Consider the following 8,760-nt stretch of genomic DNA (forward strand, 5'->3'; position numbering starts at 1 on the left):
TATAGTCTCTTCATTGCTCTAGGCCCATGGGTAGGTAGCTTCAGAACTACAATCCCAGTATGCATCGGGACGGTGCGTAGCCCTGGAGGGAGGGGCAGAGCGGTGTGGATTTACCGGTGTGGAAGGCACTGCTGGCCGCCGATTCCACGCCGCCTTCTTGCCAGGGAGAGTGAATACAGCTAGGGACGTGAAAGGCAGGTCTGGGCTGGGCATTGAGGAGGGTATTAAGCTAGGAAATATACCTTACCTTTGTCTAAATCGGGCGGATCGTCCTCCCGTCATTGGCCCTGTGCAGCTCGGATTCCTCTCACCCGCACCCAGGGGTCTTCCCAGAGCATGGCGTCGTCTCCAGCCCGGGGAGCTGCCTTCTTTCCTAAACTGCTATGGAAACTGTCCTGATATCTAAGACAATGTACGTTGTGCCGCAGCCCTGTACCTTCTCTAGCTAGAGCGCAAGCTCAGCTGCTTTTGAGAAAAATCTGCCACCTGGCCCACTTGTGCACAACTTCAGAGCTTTGTCGGGGGTGACAAGGGCCGTGGCTTCCGGGAAATATCCCGCGCACTGGCGCCTTTTTCGCGAATGTGAAAGTTGAGACATCAAGAAGCTTAATTATTGGGTTGCCCAGGATCTGCCAAGAGCAAAGGAGAAAACCCCATTTCCCAGGCATGTGTCTTGTGAGCCATTTTTTGTCAACCCTCTCAAGTGGACAAGCTCCAAAACACAACATGAAACTGATGATGATTTAGGCAATTTACGTTTGAAATCATTGGCCTCATCTCAAGTCAGTGTCTCAGAGACACAGGTCGGACCTGATCCCTCAGGAACAGATAGCGTTTCAGCTTTGTGGGATTGACTTTTGAGATGTGGAGCACTGGGGGGTCATTTGAAACCCATCAGGTTTCACATCTCTGCTTTGGATGGAAAGCCCATCACCCACAGCTGTCAGGGATGTTCCTTAACTCACTGGGACTCATCTGTTGAATTTTTCTGTCTAGATAATGGAAACATCTAGGAGCACTTCTGCTTCCATGTAACCTCTTAATAATTGATGTCCCTAAAATTCTATGTTCTCAGGGACAGTTCCTTTGGTTTCCAGATGGACCAGCTTTCATGTTGTTATATCTAGTATGTAAAAACCTGGATGTTAATCTCCAAGACATTGTTCACGTCACACATTCCAGTATGTTTCATTTGTGATGTCTGAATGTAGGTTTTCAAAGAACTGAAAACCTGGCCATAAAAATTGGACCCTATTACTGTGCTTAGTGAATAATTTACCCCTTAGAGTTAATTACACCTGAGTTCATCAGCACCTGTGTAAAGAAAGAAAAAAAACTGTGGCATCTGCCAGGCATGGTGGCTCACGCCTGTAATCCCAGCACTTTGGGAGACTGAGACGGGTGGATCACCTGAAGTCAGGAGTTTGAGACTAGGAGTTTGAGACCAGGCCAACATGGCGAAACACCATCTCTACTAAAATACAAAAATTAGCCAGGCGTGGTGGCAGGCACTGTAATCCCACCTATTCTGGAGACTGAGGCAGGAGAATCGCTTGAACCCAGGGGATGGAGGTTGCAGTCAGTCTAGATCAAGCCACTTCATTCCAGCGTGGGCAAAAGAGCGAAACTCCATCTCAAAAAACAAAACAAAACCATGTGGCGCCTATGCACGTGGCAAGATGAGGAAGTATAGGGAGACCACAGCACATTTCTAGGGCTCTCCTTTTGTTTTAAATAGTGCCTGTGGGGAAAGTCCATGTGATCCAGGGCACACATCCCTTCCCTATTCCTGTTTTCATCCTACTCCTTTCTGTGCCCTCTTTAGGTGAGGGTGTCTGATTACCCTCACCCACAAGTGTTGCTTGGGGATGTTGTAATGTAACCATATCCATCCTCTCAAAACGAGGATTAATAGAGAAGAGAGTCTTGGGACTTGTGTTCAGATGCACTCGCTGTTTGGCGTGTGGCTGCTGTCATCAGTCCACAGCAGCTTTCTGAAAAGATTGGTCCTGATGTAGCCACAGCTGGTGTTCACAGGGCTGGGTGCTTCTTGTGCTTTGGTGTCTTTTGCTTAGATATTGTGGCTCTGACCCTCTTCTGCTTATCCATTCCTAGCAGTATCTGCAGGGTTGCCTGGTTTGTTCCAGTTGTTTCCTGAAAGCTTGTTGTGTAACTATTTCCCAAGGTCTTTGGGATTCTACGCTCACTAGACCAGTCACTGTCCACTGGCCCTGTACTTATCTTGCTGGAGCCCCCGTGTTCATCCTCTCCAGTGGAGCAAAGAATTCTAGTTACTTAGAAATCTTCTAATTCTGATGCTGCTGGGCCATTTATGAAGCTGGGAATCTTGTCTTTGGGTTCATGGATGTTATTCTTTTTGCATATTTCGATATCTGATGCTATTTTACTGATAATGGTGAACATGCAGCAACAGGCACATTTAAATATTAGTGAATTTTTTTTTTTTTTTTTGAGACAGAGTTGCGCCCTGTTGCCCAGACTGGAGTACAGTGGCGCAACCTTGGCTCACTGCAACCTCTGCTTCCTGGGTTCAAGCGATTCTCCTCCCTCAGCCTCCCAAGTAGCTAGGATTACAAGCACCCACCACCACATCCAGCAAAGGTTTATATCTTTAATAAAGACAGGATTTTGCCATGTTGACCAGACTGGTCTAGAACTCCTGACCTCAAATGATTCATCTGTCTTGGCCTCTCAAAGTGCTGGATTACAGGCATTGAGCCACCGCACCTGAACTTGTATTGCCTTTCTCTGATTCTGTTTGAGGCTAGTACTAGGTTCCTAAAATATATTGGGAAATGTTCCTTCCTCTTCTACTTTCTGAACAATATTGAGTAGAAATGGTGTTAATTCTTTTTTAAACACTGGACTCAGAAAACCATTCAGGCTTGAATTTATTTTTTTTTTTAGTTTTAAAATTATGATTTCAGGTTGGGTGCAGTGGCTCATGCCTGTAATCCCAGCACTTTGGGAGGCTGAGGTGGGTGGATCACCTGAGGTCAGGAGTTCGAGACCAGCCTGGCCAACATGGTAAAACCCCATCTCCACTAAAAATACAAAACTTAGCCGGGCGTGGTGACAGGCGCCTGTAATCCCAGCTACTTGGGAGGCTGAGGCAGGAGAATCACTTGAACCTGGGAGGCAGAGGTTGCAGAGAGCCAAGATCACGCCATTGTACTCCAGCCTGGGGTACAAGAACAAGACTTTGTCTCAAAAATAAATAAATAATAAAATTATGATTTCAGTTTCTTTCTAGTGTAGGGCAATTCAAAAATATCAGTTTTTTAATTGGGCAATTGTGGTAATTTATGTTTTGAGCAGCTAAATCATTTCATCTAACCTGTTAAATTTTATGTGTGTAGAGTTATTCATATTGAAGTCTCAACCCTCATTGGGACTGGGTGTGGAGAAGGAGTTTTTTTGTTTGTTTGTTTGTTTGCAACCACACCCGGCAAATTGTTTGTATTTTTAGTAGAGGTGGAGTTTCACCGTGTTCACCAGGATGGTCTCGATCTCCTGACCTTGTGATCTGCCCGCCTTGGACCCCCAAAGTGCTGGGATTACAGGCGAGAGGGAGATTTTTAAGAGGTAATTAAGGTTAAATGAGGTCATGAGAGTGAGGCCATAATTCAGTATGACTATCATCATGATAAGAAGAGATAAAGGCCAGGTACTATGGCTCATGCCTGCAACTGCAGCACTTTGGGAGGCCAAGGCAGTTGGATCACTTGAGGCCAGGAGTTGGAGACCAGCCTGGCCAACATGGCGAAACTCTGGCTCTACTAAAAATAAAACATTAGCTGGGCGTGGTGGCACACACCTGTAATACCAAACCTGTACTCATGTCACTGAGGCAAGAGAATCTCTTGAACCCAGGAGGCAGAGGTTGCAGTGAGCTGAGATCGTGCCACTGCACTCCAGCCTGGGCCATAGAGCGAGACCCTGTCTCAAAAGACCAACAAATAAAATAAAGGAGAAGGGACAGAGAAACACTAGAATGGGCCGCTTAGAAGAAAAAAGCCATGTGAGGACACAGAGGAAGGTGGCCATATGCAGAGGGCTCAGGAGAAACCAACTGTCCTGAGACCTTGACCTTAGACTTCCAGCCTCCAGAACTGTGAGATTATTTCTTTTAACTCACCCAGACTCTGGTATTTTCTTATGGCAGCCCTAGAAAACTAATAACTTTATTATACTTTTTATGTCTGCAGAGTCTGTAATGATATCCCTTGTTTCTCTTTTTTTTTTTTTTTTTTGAGATGGAGTCTTGTTCTGTCACCAGACTGGAGTGCAGTGGCCTGACCTTGGCTCACTGTAATCTCTGCCTCCTGGATTCAAGCAATTCTCCTGCCTCAGCCTCCCGAGTAGCTGGGACTACAAGCGCCCACCACCACGCCCGGCTAATTTTTACTTTTTGTATTTTTAGTAGAGATGGAGTTTCACCATATTGGCCAGGCTGGTCTCGAACTCCTGACCTTGTGATCCGCCTGACTTGGCCTCCCAAAGTGCTGGGATTACAGGCATGAGCCACCGCGCCTGGCCAATATCCCTTGTTTCATTCCTGACATGGTAATTTGTGTCTTGTCCTTTCCCCGACTTAGTCAGTCTTGCTTGAGGTTTATCTATTTAATTGATCTTTTTTTAAAAATCAGCTGTCTGTTTTATTGATTTTTCTCTATTACTTTTTGAGTCTCAACTTTATTTCTCTTCCTATCTTTATTATTTCCTTCTTAATACTTCCTTTGTTTGGGTTTAGTTTATTAAGTTGGACCTTTTTCTAGGTTATTGATGTGGAAAATTAGATTATTTGGAGACTTAATTTTTGTTTTGTTTTTTGTTGTTGTTGTTGTTTTGGGATGGAATCTTGTTCTGTCGCCCAGGATGGAGTGCAGTGGCACGATCTGGGCTCACTGCAACCTCCGCCTCCTGGGTTCACGCCATTCTCCTGCCTCAGCCTCCCGAGTAGCTGGGACTACAGGCGCCCGCCACCACGCCCATTTAATTTTCTTTCTTTTTTTTTTTTTTTTTTGTATTTTTAGTAGAGACGGGGTTTCACCGTGTTAGCCAGGATGGTCTCAATCTCCTGGCCTCGTGATCCGCCTACCTTGGCTTCCCAAAGTGCTGGGATTACAGGTGTGAGCCACCGTGCCCGACCAGTTTTTTGTAATATATGAGTTTAGTGCCATCAGTTTCTTCAGTACACTGCTTTTGTTGTGTCTTATAAATTTTGATCCATTGTCTTTTCATCATCTTTGTGGTCAATGTATTTTTTGTTTTCCTAGAAACTTCCCGTTCAAGCTTGCAAGAGTTGGAGATGTTTGCATTCTCTTCACATTATTGATTTCTGGTCTGACTCCATTATGATCAGAGAACACACTCCGTGTAATCTGATTTTTAAAATTTTTTGAAGTTTGTTTCATGGCCTAGGAGATGGTCTGTCTTACTTTATATCCCATGAGCCCTTGAAGAGAATGCATATGCTGCTGCTGTTGATTAAATTGCTCTACAAATGTCAACCAGCTCCTGTTGATGAGTAATGGTATTGAATTGTTGTCTTTTTTTTAGATTTGCTGCTGAAATTTTCTCTATTGTTTAGAGAAAAATGTCAATATCAACCAGGCGCGATGGCTCACATATGTAATCTTAGCACTTTGGGAAGCCGAGGCGGGCGGATTACCCGAGGTCGGGAGTTCAAGACCAGCCTGACCAACATGGAGAAACCCTGTCTGTACTAAAAATACAAAATTAGCTGGGCATAGTGGCGCATGCCTGTAATCCCAACTACTTGGGAGGCTGAGGCAGGAGAATTGCTTGAACCCCGGAGGCGGAGGTTGCAGTGAGCAGAGGTCGTGCCATTGCACTCCAGCCTGGGTAACAGAGCGAGACTCCATCTCAAAAAAAAAAAAAAAAAAAGAGAGAGAGAGAAAAATGTCAGTATCTCCAACGATAGTTGTGAATTTGTCTTATTGTCTATTTCTCCTCTCAGTTTCTTCCAGTTTTTGTTTCACATTCTTCATGTCTGTTGATTTGTGCCTACACATTTAGGACTGCTAGGTCTTCTGGGTGGATTAAGCTTTTTATCATTATGTAATTTCTCTCCATGTCTCAATTTTTTTCTCTGAAATCTACTTTATCTGATATAATTGTAACTACTGATGCTTTCCTTAATTACTTGTATCTTTTTCCAGCTGCTTATACTTTATTTATTCATTTATTTTAAATTTATTTTGGATATGGAGTCTCACTCTGTCGCCAAGCTGGAGTACAGTGGCGTGATCTCAGCTCACTGCAACCTCTGCCTCCCGAGTTCAAGCGATTCTCCTGCCTCAGCCTCCCAAGTAGCTGGGATTACAGGCGCCTGCCACCACGCCTGGCTAATTTTTGTATTTTTAGTAGAGCCAGGGTTTCAGTATGTTGGCCAGGCTGGTCTTGAACGCCTAACCTCAAGTGATTCGCCCACCTCAGCCTCCCAAAGTGCTGGGATTACAGGCGTGAGCCACAATGCCCAGCCCAGCTTCTTACACTTTAAATCTACCTTTTTATATTGGAAGTGAGTTTCTTCTAAAGATAATATGCATGGTCATATTTATTAATCAGTGTGGTTAGGCTGAGAATGGTGGCTCACGCCTGTAATCCCAGTACTTTGGGAGGCCAAGGCGGGCGGACCACGAGGTCAAGAGATCGAGACCAGCCTGGTTAACACGGTGAAACCCCGTCTCTACTAAAAATACAAAAAAATTAGCCGGGTGCAGTGGCGGGCGCCTGTAGTGCCAGCTACTCGGGAGGCTGAGGCAGGAAAATGGCGTGAACCCAGGAGGCAGAGTTTGCAGTGAGCCCAGATCGTGCCACTGCACTCCAGCCTGGGCGACAGAGCGAGACTCCATCTCAGAAAAAAAAAATTTAAAAAAAAAATCAATGTTGTCAATCTTTGTCTCTAATTGATTATTTTATTTTATTTATTTATTTTTGACTGGTGGCAGTAGAATTTATTCGAGTGTGCCTTAATACAGGTGCTGGGGCTTGCCGGTGGTGCTCTTGATTTATAAGGCTCAAATATTCTGCCAGTTTTTCTTGAGCAGTGACACCGGGAAATTTACAGCCAGGTGAATGTTACACACATTGTCTGTGTGTAACATCGTCCGTCATCTTCACGTGGCCAACAGCCACAGCCAGTCATAGCACCTTCTTCACTTGGGTCTTGATTGTGAACTTCACCTTATCCACTTTGCCCAGCATGTTTTTGTTATGTGTCAGTGGAGACCTCCTTGGTTAATTTAGAACATTTAACACTTAAGGTAATTTTGTTAAGACTACCCTGACACATTGTTTTCTGTTTGTTCTCTCTGTTTTGTTCCTCTGTGTGATTTTTACTTTCTTCATGTAGATAATTTGAACATGTTTTAAAATTCCATTTAAGTTATTTATAGTGTTTTAGTATAGCTTTTTAAGTATTAGATCAACATATTACATTATATTCAGAAATTATCCTAGTTAACAATGCTTCACTTGTTCCTTTATATTCACATACAGTTTATAAAACACAAAAGTGAAAGAAAGCCTATTGTATCTACCCTCATTTTATCCTAGCATAGAAGGCACATTGGATAAAACTTTTGTTTGATAAGGTGTCTTTCCTGATCTTTTTGGCTGAAGACAGGAGTCTGTTATTGGGTTTTTTTGTTTTTTGTTTTTTGGGTTTTCTTGAGACAGTGTCTCTCTGTCATCAACAATAGAGTGCAGTGGCATAATCACAGCTCACTGCAGCCTCAACCTCCCCAGGCTCAAGCCATCCTCCCATCTCAGCCTCCCGAGTTGCTGGGACTATAGGTGTGCACCACCACACCCAGCTAATTTTTTGTAGAGGTGGGATTTCACCTCTACAAAAAATGATGCCCAGGCTGGTCTTGACCTCCTGAACTCAAGTGATCCACCCGCCTCGGCCTCCCAGAGTGTTGGGATTACAGATGTGAGCCACTGCACCTGGCTGAGAAATATCTAGTTAGAGCTTTTGCCCATTTTAAAATTAGATTCTTTTTGTTTGTTTATTTGTTTGTTTTTTGCAATTAAGTCATTTGAGTTCTTTGTATATTCTGGTTATTAATCCCTTGTTGGGTGGATATTTTGAAAATACATTCTGCTATTCTCTAGGTTTTCTCTTTACCTTGTTAATTTTTTTTCTATGCAAAAGCATTTTAGGTTGATATAACCCCATTTGTTTTTGTTTTCGTTGCCTGAGCTTTTACAATTTTACTAAAAAAAACAACACTGTCCAGACCAGACCAATTTGTTCATTTTGTGTAACTGAAACTTTGTATCCCCCCAAACCCCGTTTTTCTTTCAGCTCAGCTCCTGGAAAACACCATTCTGCTCTCTGCCTCTACATGTTTGATTACTTCGTATTTCACATGTATGTGAGATCATGATATATTTGTCTTTGTGTGTCTGGCTTCTTTCAATCATGCCTTAATGTGTACCTTAGTATCCTTCAGGTACATTCGTGTTGTCACAAATGAAAAGATTTACTGGTGGGGCGCGGTGGCTCATGCCTGTAATCCCAGCACTCTGGGAGGCCGAGGCGGACCGATCACCTGAGGTTGGGAGATCGAGACCATCCTGGCTAACACAGTGAAACCCCATCTCTACTAAAAATACAAAAGATTAGCCAGGCATGGTGGCAAGCGCCTGTAGTCCCAGCTACTTGGGAGGCTAAGGCAGGAGAATCGCTTGAACCTGGGAGGTGGA

Source organism: Chlorocebus sabaeus, chromosome 6, assembly GCF_047675955.1.
Source record: "Chlorocebus sabaeus isolate Y175 chromosome 6, mChlSab1.0.hap1, whole genome shotgun sequence".
NCBI classification, from domain to species: domain Eukaryota; kingdom Metazoa; phylum Chordata; class Mammalia; order Primates; family Cercopithecidae; genus Chlorocebus; species Chlorocebus sabaeus.